Source organism: Rattus norvegicus, chromosome 15 (genome assembly GCF_036323735.1).
Source record: "Rattus norvegicus strain BN/NHsdMcwi chromosome 15, GRCr8, whole genome shotgun sequence".
Lineage (NCBI taxonomy): Eukaryota > Metazoa > Chordata > Mammalia > Rodentia > Muridae > Rattus > Rattus norvegicus.
In genome coordinates this window covers 2170519-2185164 of record NC_086033.1, presented here as the reverse complement: position 1 = coordinate 2185164, position 14646 = coordinate 2170519, and the positions used below count along the sequence as shown (strand labels likewise).

Below are 14646 nucleotides of genomic sequence, written 5' to 3'. Positions count from 1 at the left end.
TTGTTGTAAGTTAATTTGACCCCTTGGGAACCACAATGGAAGATGCCACGGGGGGGGGGGGGATGTGGGGGCGGGGTGGCGGGATGGTGGAAGGGGAGAAGGACGGAGTTCAGAACAATCCGATTCTCAAGAAAGTAATGGGATAATGGCGATCTCAGGAATGTTCTGTGCTGTTCTAACACTTATCCAAGGGAAAGAACTTTCTGTTTGTAGGTGGAAACAAAGGCACTGGGAGGGAATTTCTGTCTAGGACACTAGGACTGCAAGGAAAGAAACACAACAGCTTGCTCTCCTTTCCTTGATCTTGATAGTTAAAATGGAGTCATAGCTTCAGCCAAATGACAGACATGGAGTGTTACAAAGGACCGAGGCTCTGCTCAAGTGTTTTCCATGCATTCGATCACTCCCCCACCCCCACCTCCGCACTCGCCTCAGCCCTATGATCCAGGTGTCATAGTCATCATTGTCAGGTTACAAGTGGCACTAAGGAGCTTCAGGAAAAATAACATGGACAGGATCTGTTGGCAAAGTCAGGCTTTGACCCACCTCCTTTCAGACTAGAGGATGTTAGAATGTCTCCTTGGAACTGCAGTTTGGACTTGACAAGAGCAGCTATTCTACTTTCCTTCAAAACTTTCTTTTCTGTACCAGGAAAGGTTCCTGTGTCTTTTCTTCTCCTCCAGAGCTCTATCTTCTGAGATTGACAATTACTTAACCGAACTGTTGACAGCTTTTCTAAATCCCAGTTTGGGAACTCAGGGCCAGATCAGATCACGGGAGAAGAGGTGAGTAGTACTTGTCGGGTTCTTACAAATACAACCGGCTGGATTTCTTATTAGTGGGAAACTACAATCTCCAAGCATCCCAAATGACACGCGGTTACTGTCGTTGGTGATTTGAGGTTAGAGGGGGAGGGATTTTGATTTTGAGTGACTAAGCAGTGACTACTTGCCTCTAAGTCCCGTTTGTTTAAAGGGAAAGGGTGGGGTAACATACGGACTGAATAAACCTCCTATTTTCAGAGCTTGGAGAAATTCCATTTGTACTGTATAAATTGCTGGAAGATAGCGTTTTGTTTTGGTTCCCTTCTACTCAAGGTGGGGTTGTGCCTTCAAGAGGTCGACCAGCCATAAAGTTGTTGCATGTTGGACTGGCTCCCTAGAGGCTAATACAGAGCCTCCTTTATAAGATTCAAATGCTTGGCCCTGCTCCCTTGTTGATCCCCCCAGTCATTTGAAAAACTCAATTTATCTAGGTAGGGGGATTACTGGACTTCTCCAGCTTCCAAGTATAACTCCTAGGAGATGTCTTTGAAATGACTTTCATGTGTTTTCCTTCCTCCTTCTGTTGATGGACATAGATGGGCAAGGTAATTTGTGTCTTTGGAACAATGGAAATTTTTGAAGCCTTGGCTCATTGTTTGGAAAGGGTCATTACAACTTTATGTACTAAAAAAAAAAGTTCAGACTGAGGATAGAAAAATATATTTCACTCCTTTTATGAGTCTGCTCTCAAGAGCCAAGCAATTTGTTATAAAAGGATGTAAGAAATATTGAGAATGAGAAAAGTTATTCGTTTTATAAAGCCTCGTCCCTCGTCATACTTTCTTCCCTACTGTAGCCTTTGACTGCTTCATAAATGACCCTCAGTGTGAGAGAAGCTGCCCACCCTGCTATCTCACATGTATTGAAGATGTTTATGGTAGATAGTTAGATTTCAACTATACAGTAACCCGGTTTTCCACTAAAGAGGACCCTTATATCTTAGTGCTTAACGGCGGGGCTTTACGCTTTTCAGGAGCATGCCATTCTGTATATAGTCAGCCTGACCTTAAAGTTTTTTAAAAGTCACCGTTTCATAGAGTAGATTTCAAGCGAAGAAGGGAAATCATGAAAATTTCATCTTGGCAGCTTCTCTTTTTAAAGCGAGTCAAGTTTTAGGGTCTGTTTCATGATTAAGAATGTACTTCGAAAATGAGTTCTGTCAGTGACAGTCAGTGGTGAGACAGCCTGAGTCACCCCCATACTTTGCCTGGGTCTTTATGTTAAAAGAAAGAAAAGGGAAGAAAGGGGCTGGGGATTTAGCTCAGTGGTAGAGCGCTTACCTAGGAAGCGCAAGGCCCTGGGTTCGGTCCCCAGCTCCGAAAAAAAAAAAAAAAAAAAGAACCAAAGAAAAGGGAAGAAAAATTCTCCCAAATATTATTAAATTTGTTTCAATCATATAAAACAATTTTAGGGGACTGAAAGTGATAGAAGTTTATGAGAGGCCAGACATCAGTATGAGTTTGTTGGTTCTTAGTATTATAAGAGAAAACATTTGAGAATCTGGTAAAAAGGAAGGATGTTTATTTTAGACAAAAAGCACACGAACATTTAAATTTGCATTTTGTTTTAGAGATTCATAGATCACACTTAATGTTGTTCTTGCTACCCCAGGCTAGACCCCTTACATTAAAGGTCTCCCCAGATACCCTGGGAAGTTAATGCCTGACTGAGAAAGTAATTCAACCACTGGTGTACATTCAGTTTTTAAAATTTAAGGTAAAATTTGCTTTATTGATCATGTATCGGCTCTTGTCCACAATGCTGTATGTATCACTAGTATCAGTTGGATGAGGATAGCCCAAGATCTTGTTACACACAGTTGGGATAGCAGAAACCCACCAGTGGCTGTGGAGATTGCTTGGTTAGTAGAGTGCTTACTGTACAAGCATGAAGTTTGGCTCTCTAGCACCTATACAAAAGGCCGGGCATGGCGGCACATGCCTGTAAACTCTGTGCTGGAGACAGGAGAATCCGAGGGCTTGCTGGGCAACCAGCCTAGCTTAATCACTGAGATCCAGATTCAGTGAGAGCCTCTGTCTCAAAAAGCAAGGTGAAGTGACTGAGGAAGTAACTGACATCTAGCCTCTAAGCGCGCGCGCGCGCACGCACGCACGCACGCATGCACGCACGCACGCACGCACGCACGCACGCACGCACGCACGCACGCACGTACTTAAGCACCACAGACACGTACCTCCCTAGTCTCTAATTTTGGATTTTGAAGCTGTATAGTTTACTAAGAGCCAAACAATGAAGTTAGTGTCACGAGATGTGGTTTTTGCTTTTTCCTGTGTTGAACAAGACATCTGACTTGTCTGATCTCCAGTTTTATCACTTGACTTGTGACTCCCAAGTGTGATTTCAGTGCCAAAAATTATGTTAACCATTCCCCTTTTGATTTTCCATTTGTATTTTAATTATTTAGTGCATATATATTCAAGGGCACATGTGTGAAGGTCAGAGGTCAACCTTGTGTGACTTCCTTGGGTGCTATTTCCTTTTTCTTCCCTTCTCCCTTCCTTCCTTCCTCCCTCCCTCCCTCCTTCCCTCCCTCCCTCCCTCCCTCCCTCCCTCCCTCCCTTCCTTCCTTCCTTCCTTCCTTCCTTCCTTCCTTCCTTCCGTCCTCATTCTTCCTTTTCTTTTCTTTTTTTTGTCTTTTTTTTTGTTTTGTTTTTTTTGTTACAGAATAGGCTAAGTTGGTTGTCTAGTAGCTCTGGGGATCTGTCTGTCTCTGCGTCCACATTGCTGGCATTACAAACACCCCCTACTATGCTCAGTTCTTTAGGTACCCTCTATCGTGAGAGCAGACTGAGCCATCCCTGAGCTGCCCTTTGTATATCATAAAATCAAATTCACTGCACAGAAAGAGAAAGTTAGACCTGATTTTACTTCTTAGAAAGCTTTCATATTTAATTTGGGCATTTCAGGAAGTCAAGAATATATAATATCATATTTTATACATTATATGATATATAATATCATACTATACAACACATTTTATATGTCATACAATATATCATATAACACTATTATATAATTATATGATAATTATGCAATCATATACATCATGATATAAATTATAGATTATGTAAATTATATATTATATAGCATGTATATACATATAGTGCATATTTATAGTATGTTCATACAATGTATAATATATAATACACAATGTAATATATTACATGGCATATGATATATTCTTTTTTCTTTTTTTTTTCTTTTTTTTCGGAGCTGGGGACTTCTTTTTTTCTTTTATTGGATTTTTAAAATTACATTTCAAATGTTATTCCCTTTCCTGGTTTCCCATCTGTAAACCCCCTACCTCATCCTCCTTCCCTTCTTCTATAAGGGTGTTCCTCTCCCCATTCAACCGCCCTTAACCCCCTCCATATTCCCCTACACGGGGGAGGGGGACAACCTTGGCAGGACCAAGGGCTTCTCCTTCCTTTGGTGCCCAACAAGGCCATCCTTTGCTACATATGCAGCTGGAGCCATGGGTCTGTCCATGTGTAGTCTTTGGGTAGTGGTTTAGTCCTTGGGAGCTCTGGTGGTTGGTATCGTTGTTCCTATGGGGTTGCAAACCCCTTCAGCTCTTTCAGTCCTTTCTCTAATTCCTCCAACGGGGGTCCCATTCTCAGTTCAGTGGTTTGCTGCTAGCATTCCCCTCTGTATTTGACATGCTCTGGTTGTGTCTCTCAGGAGAGATCTATATCCAGTTCCTGTCAGCATGCACTTCTTAGCTTCATCAATCTTATCTAGTTTTAGTGGCTGTATATATATGGGCCACGTGTGGGTCAGACTCTGAATGGCTCCTTCAGTCTCTGCTTCATACTTTGCCTCCATATCCCCTCCTATGAATATTTTTGTTCCCCCTTTCAGGTGGAGTGAAGCATCCACACTTTGGTCGTCCTTCTTCTTGAGCTTCATGTGGTCTGTGGATTGTATCTTGCTTGGGTAATTCTTGCTTTTGGGCTAATATCCACTTATCAGTAAGTGCATACCAAGTGTGTTTTTCTGTGATTGGGTTACCTCACTCAGGATGATATTTTCTAGTTCCATCCATTTGCCTATGAATTTCATGAAGTCATTGTTTTTGATAGCTGAGTAGTAGTCCATTGTGTAGATGTACCACATTTTCTGTATCCATTACTCTGTTGAAGGGCATCTGGGTTCTTCCCAGCTTCTGGCTATTATAAATAAGGCTGCTATGAACATAGTGGAGCATGTGTCCTTGTTATATGTTGGAGTATCTTTTGGATATATGCCCAGCAGAGGTATAGCTGGGTCCTCAGGTAGTGCAATGTCCAATTTCTGAGGAACATCCAGACTGATTTCCAGAGTGGTTGTACTAACTTGCAATCTCACCAACAATGGAGGAGTGTTCCTCTTTCTCCACATCCTTGCCAGCATCTGTTGTCACTTGAGTTTTTGATCTTAGCCATTCTTACTGGTGTGAGGTGGAATCTCAGGGTTGTTTTGAATTGGGTTTCCCTGATGACTAAGAATGTACTTCTCAGCCATCCAGTATTCCTCAGCTGAGAATTCTTTGTTTAACTCTGTACCCCATTTTTAAATAGGGCCATTTGGCTCTCTGGAATCTAACTTCTTGAGTTCTTTGTATATATTGGATATTAGCCCTCTATCAGATGTAGGGTTGGTAAAGATCTTTCCCCAATTTGTTGGTTGCCATTCTGTCCTAATGCCAGTGTCCTTTGCCTTACAAAGCTTTGCAGTTTTATGAGGTCCCATTTATCAATTCTTGATCTTAGAGCATAAGCCATTAATTAGTTTTTTGTTCAGGAAATTTTTCCCAGTGCCCATGTGATCGAGACACTTCCCCACTTTTTCCTTCTACTAGTTTGAGTGTATTTGGTTTGATGTGGAGGTCCTTGATCCACTTGGACTTAAGGTTTATACAGAGTGATAAGAATGGATTGATTTGCATTCTTCTACATGCTGACCTCTAGTTGAATCAGCACCATTTGTTGAAAATGCTATCTTTTTTCCATTGGATGGTTTTAGGTCCTTTGTCAAAAATCAAGTGACCATAGGTGTGTGGGTTCATTTCTGGGTCTTCAATTCTATTCCAATGATCTACCTGCCTGTCTCTGTACCAATACCATACAGTTTTTCTCACTATTGCTCTGTAATACTGCTTGAGGTTAGGGGTGGTGATTCCCTCAGAAGTCCTTTTATTGTTGAGTATAGTTTTCACTATCCTGGGTTTTTTTGTTATTCCAAATGAATCTGCAAATTGATCTTTCTAACTCCATGAAGAATTGAATTGGAATTTTGATCAAGATTGATTGAATCCATAGATTGCTTTTGGCAAAATGGCCATTTTTACTATGTTAATCCTGCCAATCCATGAGCATGAGAGATCTTTCCATCTTCTGAGATCTTCTTCAATTTCTTTCTTCAGAGACTTGAAGTTCTTGTCATACAGATCTTTCACTTGCTTGGTTAAAGTCACACCGAGGTATTTTATATTATTTGGGACTATTGTGAAGGGTGTTATTTCCCTAATTTCTTTCTCAGTCTCTTTATCCTTTGAGTAGAAGAAGGCTACTGATTTGTTTGAGTTAATTTTATAACCAGCCACTTTGCTAAAGTTGTTTATCAGGCTTAATAGTTCTCTGGTGGAACTTTTGGGGTCACTTAAGTATACTATCATATCATCTGCAAATAGTGATATTTTGACTTTTTCCTTTCCAATTTGTATCCCTTTGACCTCCTTTTGTTGTCTGATTGCTCTGGTTAGGACTTCGAGTACTATATTGAATAAGTAGGGAGAGAGTGGGCAGCCTTATCTAGCCCCTGATTTTAGTGGGATTGCTTCAAATCTCTCTCCATTTAGTTTAATGTTAGCTATTGGTTTGCCGTATATTGCTTTTACAATGTTTAGGTGTGGGCCTTGAATGCCTGATCTTTCCAGCACTTTTGTCATGAAGGGGTGTTGAATTCTGTCAAATGCTTTTTCAACATCTAATGAAATGTTCATGTGGTTTTTTCTTTGAGTTTGTTTATATGGTGGATTACGTTGATGGATTTCCATATATTGAACCATCCCTGCACTCCTGGGATGAAGTCTGCTTGATCATGATGGATGATCATTTTGATGTGTTCTTGGATTTGGTTTGCGAGAATTTTATTGAGTATTTTTCCCAATATTCATAAGGGAAATCGGTCTGAAGTTCTCTTTCTTTGTTGGGTCTTAGTGTGGTTTAGGTATAAGAGTAATTGTGGCTTCATAGAAGGAATTCGGTAGAGCTCCATCTGTTTCAATTTTGTGGAATAGTTTGGATAATATTGGTATGAGGTCTTCTATGAAGGTTTGGTAGAATTCTGCACTAAACCCATCTGGACCTGGGCTCTTTTTGGTTAGGAGACCTTTAATAACTGCTTCTATTTCTTTAGGAGTTATGTGGTTCTTTAGATGTTTTTTTCTGTTCCTGATTAACTTTGGTACCTCGTACTTGCCTAGAAAATTATTCATTTCCTCCAGATTTTCTAGATTTCTTGAATAGATGTTTTTGTAGTAGGATCTGATGATTTTTTGAATTTCCTCAGATTCTGTTGTTATGTCTCCCCTTTCATTTCTGATTTTGTTAATTTGGATACACTCTCTGTGCCTTCTGGTTAGTCTGTATAAGGATTTATCTATCTTCTTGATTTTCTCAAAGAACCAGCTCCTGGTTTTGTTGATTCTTTGTATAGTCCTATTTGTTTTGACTTGGTTGATTTCAGCCCTGAGTTTGATTATTTCCTGCCTTCTCCTCTTGGATGTATTTGCTTCTTTTTGTTCTAGAGCCTTTAGGTGTGCTGTCAAGCTGCTGATGTATGTATGCTCTCTCCTGTTTCTTTTTGGAGGCATTCAGAGCTATGAGTTTTCCTCTTAGCACAGCTTTCCTTGTGTCCCATAAGTTTGGGTATGTTGTGCCTTCATTTTCATTAAATTCTAAAAAGTCTTTAATTTCTTTCTGTATTTCTTCTGTGACCACATTATCATTGAGTAGAGTGTTGTTCAACTTCCATGTATCTGTGGGCTTTCTGTCATTTTTGTTATTATTGAAGACCAGCCCTTAGTCCATGGTGATCTGATAGGATGCATGAAATTATTTCTATTTTCTTGTATCTGTTGAGATCTGTTTTGTGGCTGATTAGATGGTCAATTTTGGAGAAGGTACCATGAGGTGCTGAGAAGAAGGTATATCCTTTTGTTTTAGGATGAAATGTTCTTTAAATATCTATTAAGTCCATTTGGTTCATAACTTCTGTTAGTTTCTCTATGTCTCTGCTTAGTTTCTGTTTCCATGATCTGTTCATTGATGAGAGTGGGATGTTGAAATCTCCTACTATTATTGTGTTAGGTGCAATGTATGATTTAAACTTTAGAAAGGTTTCTTTTATGAATATAGGTGCCCTTGCATTTGGAGCACAGATATTTAGGATTGAGAGTTCATTTTCTTGGATTTTTCCTTTGATGAATATAAAGTGTCCTTCCTTATCTTTTTTGATAACTTATGGTTGAAAGCCGACTTTATTGAATATTAGAATGGTTACTCCAGCTTGTTTCTTTGGACCATTTGCTTACAAAGTTGTTTTCCAGCCTTTTACTCTGAGGTAGTGTCTGTCTTTGTCTCTGAGTTGTGTTTTCTGTATGCAGTGAAATGCTGGGTCCTCTTTATGTATCCAGTCTGTTTGTCTATGTCTTTTTATTGGGGAATTGAGTCCATTGATGTTAAGAGATAATAAGGTATAGTGTTTGTTTGTTCCTGTTATCTTTGTTGTTAGATGTGGAATTATGTTTGTGTATCTCTCTTCTTTTGGTTTCTTTGCAAGGAGATTACTTTCTTGCTTTTTCTAGGGTGTACACCCTCCTTGTGTTTGAGTTTTCCATCTATTATCCTTTGTAGGGTTGGATTTGTAAAAAGATACTGTGTAAATTTGGTTTTGTCATGGAATATCTTGGTTTCTCCATCTATGTTAATTGAGAGTTTTGCTGGATATAGTAGCCGGTGCTGGAATTTGTGTTCTCTTAGGGTTTGATTGACATCTGCCCAGGATATTCTGACTTTCATAGTCTCTGGTGAGAAGTCTGGTGTAATTCTGATAGGTCTGCCTTTATATGTTACTTGACCTTTTTCCCTTACTGCTTTCAATATTCTTTGTTTTGTGTATTTCATGTTTTTATTGTTATGTGATGAGAGGAATTTTTTTCTGGTTCAATCTATTGGGAGTTCTGTAGGTTTCTTGTATGTTTATGGGCATCTCTTTCATTGGTTAGGGAAGTTTTCTTCTATAATTTTCTTGAAGATATTTACTGTCCCTTTAAGTTCAGAGTCTTGCTTTCTTTTATACCTGTTATCCTTAGGTTATATATTCTCACTGTGTCCTGGATTTCCTGGACGTTTTGGGTTCAGAGTTTTTTGTGTTTTGTTATCTTTGATGGTTGTGTCGATGATTTCTATGGAATCTTCTGCCCCTGAGATTCTCTCTTCTATCTCTTGTATTCTGTTGGTGATGCTTGTGTCTATGACTCCTGATCTCTTCCCTAGGTTTTCTATCTCCAGGGTTGTCTCCCTTTGTACTTTCTTTATTGTTTCTATTTCCATTTTTCAATCTTGAATGGGTATTATCCTTGGTGATAAAATATAGTTGACAGGATATTCTTGGAAAATTTCTTGCAGCGTTAGTGCATGGCCATACCCTTTGAGGCACAGGAGTTGAGCTTTTTTTAAATAAGGCTTCAGGTCTGTTATGATCACCTTTGTCTTCTCCAGCTATTTCTTGTCAGAACGTTGCAGATAGAGTTAGTGTGCGCTCCACAGCCATGCTATGTTTCTCCCTTGATGCATGTTGCAGGGAACTGAAATGAGGGAGGGTGCTCCTAGAGAACTGGAGTAAGAGAGAATTCTCTCACAGGTTTGTAGTAGCTAGAGGAAGGGAAGATGCTCCTCGACAAGACAGTTTGCTCACATCAGCTCCAGTCACCATGCCTAGTTGATACCACTGCATGTCTCCTGCGACTAGGGGCTGTGAATTGGAGAAGTCCAGGCATGGGCAAGGAGACTCCTGAATTTTAATTTCATTTTCTGAGTTTTGATTGATGTCTTCTTCAAGCCTCTTTTCTTCCCAGTGCTGTTGCTGCTTTTCTAGTTGCTCAGCCAATAGTTCCTGTTGAAGAGCAGGACACACTGCTGTACTTCGTGGTATAGCAGGCTCCAATCAAGAGGCTGTCTGTTCTCCATTGAAGTATGCCCTCTGCTTTCCATGTCAGGCTAAGAAGACAGCAGAACCCAGTAAGTTCCTACACGGTGGGGTTGTTTATCTCAAACACTAGTAGTGGGAAGACAAAGGAAGAAGCTAGATACATTTGCCCCTTGTGCTAAGATGTCCTCTCTTGACCTTCTTTATAAGGCAGGGATGTCAGCATTGATGGGAACAAAGCAATGGTCAGTGTCCTAGAGGCCAAGAGATGGAGTGCACAGGACAGGAAACTGGAGAGGACCCCCTCCCCTGTACAGTCAGATTCTTTGGTATGGTGTGGCTGGCTGGTGGAAAAAGATTCTGGTCACTCTCATGGGCACCGAAACTATTCCTGGCCTCACATCTTTTGAAAGAATGTTTGTCTTCCAGTGATGAAATAAGAAGCATCTGCTGCTGGAAGGGTCCTTCCTCTATGAAACCAAGCCTAGATGAGGCTAGATTGATGTGTGGTGTGCATGTATGTGTGTGTGTGGGAGCATGTGGGCCCATGTACACAGGGCATGTATGTTTATGCATGTTGGGTGTGTGAGTGTGTATTGGTGTTAGCTCCTTACCATGTGAATTCATCTCCACCGATACTAGAACTAAGTCCCAGAGCTGATATAGCCTTTCCTTCATTCCTTTCTTCTCCTTCCTTTCTGTTTACCTTTGGCTTGAGCAACTCAGTTGGTATTTCTCTTTGAACTGTGAAAATTCAGTATTTGCCACGAGCAAGCAGGAGGGCAAAAAGTGAGGTTACAAATAGATCTGAAGGTATGTTTGTGTCCGTGTTTCTATTTCTCAGGGCCAAGGGACAGTGTGGCCATCCATTAGTCACTGTGCTAGCAACCTCTGATCGTCCCTCCTGACAGGAGGAAGAGGTGATACTATAATCCAGAATAAAGTTCCAAGTTTCCCTGATTTGATTTGGCAGAGAATGACAGTAAAATCCCATGAATTCAACCCAATTAGGAAAGAGGCCAGTTTGGATTAGCGAAGCTCAAATTATATTTTATGGAAAATTGATTTTGCAGCCTCCAAATTTATACGGTCATTTGAGTTAGATATCAAAGTCTACAATGGGAAATTTGTGGGGCAGTTTTAATGACTGGATAAAAATATTTGGCATTGTGTCATGCAGTTTGACAGAAATGGTTATTTCCAAAGTGATTAGGACATTTTGCAATTCTTATAATCTTCAACTGTCTCTGTCAGTCCTTTCTATGTTGTATGAAGAATGAGACTTTTCTTGACATAGCAAAATAAGTGCCTGCTAAAATCTCAACCAATTTCTAACCTGCCAGAAATGAATGAGCAGGATCGGCTTGCGTGATGCTTTCTTGCAACGGATTTATTGTCTTTATTATGTACTGTTAAAGATCGTACAGATGGCAATCATTCTAAAAATGTATTTATTTCTTGGTGTGTCCTTATATTAAGCAGTATATTTCTCTTGATGCAGGTGATAATTTTGTGATAGAAACCAATTTAGTCAAGACCAGTCTATTCCTTGCCCTTCCAGTTTGAGTTTTTAAACAGATGATCTGGTATCTGTGATGTCCTCTTTTTTTCCTGTGCTGAATGGTCTGTGAAGAAGTGCTAACACATTATTGATGAGTGGCGCTCCCTCCCTGCCCTGGTTAGGTTGGGGATGTTGGGAGGAGCACTGCTTCCCTCACTATGGGAAGGTAAGTGTGATGACTTTGAAGTTTCCCAATCCTAGTCTGTAGATCACCTGTGTCGGAATCATCCATGAAATTGTGTAGGTTCTTTTTTTTTTTAATTTAAAATTTTTTTTTTCCAGAGCTGAGGACCGAACCTAGGGCCTCGAGCTTGCTAGGCAAATGCTCTACCACTGAGCTAAATCCCCAACCCAATTGTGTAGGTTCTTAAGCTTTACTCTCCTAGTTAGTTCAGTAGAGCCTAGAAGAGCCCATTTTTAACTGCTTAGCGGACTGCTTTTCTGGTGGGTGTCTGAATGGTGAAGAACTTGACTGAGGAATCTTTGTAAGCTTAGTGGTCATGTGTTGGCCAGTGTGAATATTGGTACCATGAACTTGGGAGTGTGGCCATCTTTATGAGATACCAATTTCATTTCCTTTGAATATAAAACTAGATAGGAAAATTATGGAAGCAATATAAGTAACCATTGTTAAGGGATGGCTAAGAAATTATGCTTTGAGTATACAAGGGGAGGTGTTATATAGCCTTTAAAAAAAAAAGAAAGTTAGTCTTTCATTTGCGACAATATGGAAGAATCTGGAGGATACTGTTAGGTCAAATAAGCCATATGCAGAGTATCCTGTGACCTCACTTATACTTAAGACTCTAAAATAGTTAGGCCTTTAGAGCCAAACAGCAATGATAATGAGATTTTCCAGATTAGTGGGGTGGGGGATGTATAGATGTTGGATGGAGTGCAAAAAGTTTCAGATCTAGGAAGAGTAAGTTCCAGAGAGTTAATGTATGACTAAGAGACTGGGGTTCTCATGTTTCATACAAGTTTGAAACTATTGTGAAGTTAGATATTAAGCATTTTTTTTTTTACTTTATACAAAAATAACCATTGTCTAAAAAGCAGATACTGGCTTGGTTGTGACAATCAGTTCATTATGTATATATGTGTTAAATATCTTTTAATTTTTTGTATAGATCACATACACATAAAACATACAGATACCCAGAAACACCTACTTTTTTAAATTTAAAAATTAAAACAAACAAACAAACCAACCAACCAGGCTTGGGATATGGCTCAGTTTGTAGAGTGCTCACCATGCAAGTACAAGGCCTGAGTTTGCATCATCAGCATCTATATAAAAAGCTGAGAAGGGCACTGCACACCTGCGATCCCAATGCCGAGGAGACCGGAGCATTCACTGGCCAGCCATTCTAGCAAATTAGCTGCTCTAGGAGCAGAGAAAGACCATGTCTTTAAAAATCATATTTTGAGGAATGTGATTGAGGAAAACACCTAATGTCAACCTCTGGGCTCCACCTACATATACACACATGCATGCACACTTACACACACACACACACACACACACACACACACACACACAGGAAAAAAAATGATCTAGTAGTAAAAACAAGGACCCTCAATATGTGGTAAGATACACTTACTGTAAAAGTTGCAATCCCAGATCTCCAATACTGTATGAGACTGTGGCTCTCAGTACTTACAGTGATGTGCAGGTAATGGCCTCTGGTCAGTTCCAGCTTTATTAGTTCTAAGAGTACAGAATGTTTTAAAATACATGATACCTTCTTTCTACCCACAAACATACTTCATTACTACATGTTCAGACACAGACATACAGGATACATGTCAGTCACGACACATATACACACACATATCTCTGACACTGTCTCTTAACTATAAATGCTCCAGATACCTTATGTAAGCTGTGTAATCTAATGGCAAACAGAAAGGACTTGGAGGATCTACCTGTATGGAAGATAAAACAGTGATGAAGGACTTTCTGGGACTGACCCAGCTTTGCCCGATGGATGTAGAATCAAGTTACCTATCTCTATCTATCTCTCTATCTCTCTATCTCTCTATATCTCTATCTCTCTATCTCTCTATCTATCTATCTATCTATCTATCTATCTATCTATCTATCTATCTATCTATCCATCCACCCACCTACCTATTTACCTATGTATCTGTCATTGTTTGAGAATTTCATAAAGAAATGTTTTGATCAAATCCATTCCCCTGTTCCTACCCTTCCTATTTTTTTCTATATGCCCCTACCATCTTCTCCCAACTTCATGAGCTCTGTTTTTAAACCCACTGAAGCCATTTTGTATTGCCTGTGTGTGCATGGATGTGGGACCATCTACTAGAACACAGGAAGCCTCTTCGGGACCACGTACCTGAAAAGAACCAAGGCTTCTTTTTCTCATCAGCCATCAAATGCCCATAGTCTCTCAGGCACAGGAGGGAGTTCATGAGCATACCTGGCCCCCATGCAGTGCTTTGGGCTGGCCTGTTCTTATGCACTTGTAGCCACTGTGAATTCCTGTGTGCAACCGCCCTATCATGTCCAGCAAATAACATTTCGTTGCAGTTGTCCACTACCCGTGGCTCTTAAAACCTTCTCATCTGTGATGATCCCTGAGGCTTTTCCTGGAGGGAAGGTGATGAGACTCATGCCCCTTTCAGAGCTGGACATTCCCTGCTTTCTTATTCTCTGCATGTTGACCCTTTTGTAGGTCTCTGTTCATTGCTATCTACCACAAAAACAAAACAAAACAACAAATCAACAAAACAAAACAAAAAACCCAAAGAAAACAAACAAAACAAAACATAAAACCAGAAGAAGTCCCTTTGATGGGAGTTGAAGGATACACTACGAGGAAAAGATCAGAATCTAGAGGCCAGTTCCTTACTATAGGATCAACTTTATTAGACTTGACTCTTGAATGTCTTTCTAATGGGCGGTATTGTGACACGATATAAATGTTTGAACTCAGATCATTAAGAATCATTTCTTCTTTCTGCTTGAATACTCCCTGACTCCAACTCATATTTACATTATGAGTTTAAATACCAAAATCC

At 40.0% G+C, this 14646-nt stretch overlaps 1 protein-coding gene across 7 annotated transcripts in view; it reads left to right on the top strand.

Moving 5' to 3' along the window:
* Lrmda (leucine rich melanocyte differentiation associated) overlaps window positions 1-14646 on the top strand; it is a 1059015-nt gene that overhangs the window by 148989 nt on the left and 895380 nt on the right. The gene's annotated exons all lie outside the window — the stretch shown is intronic.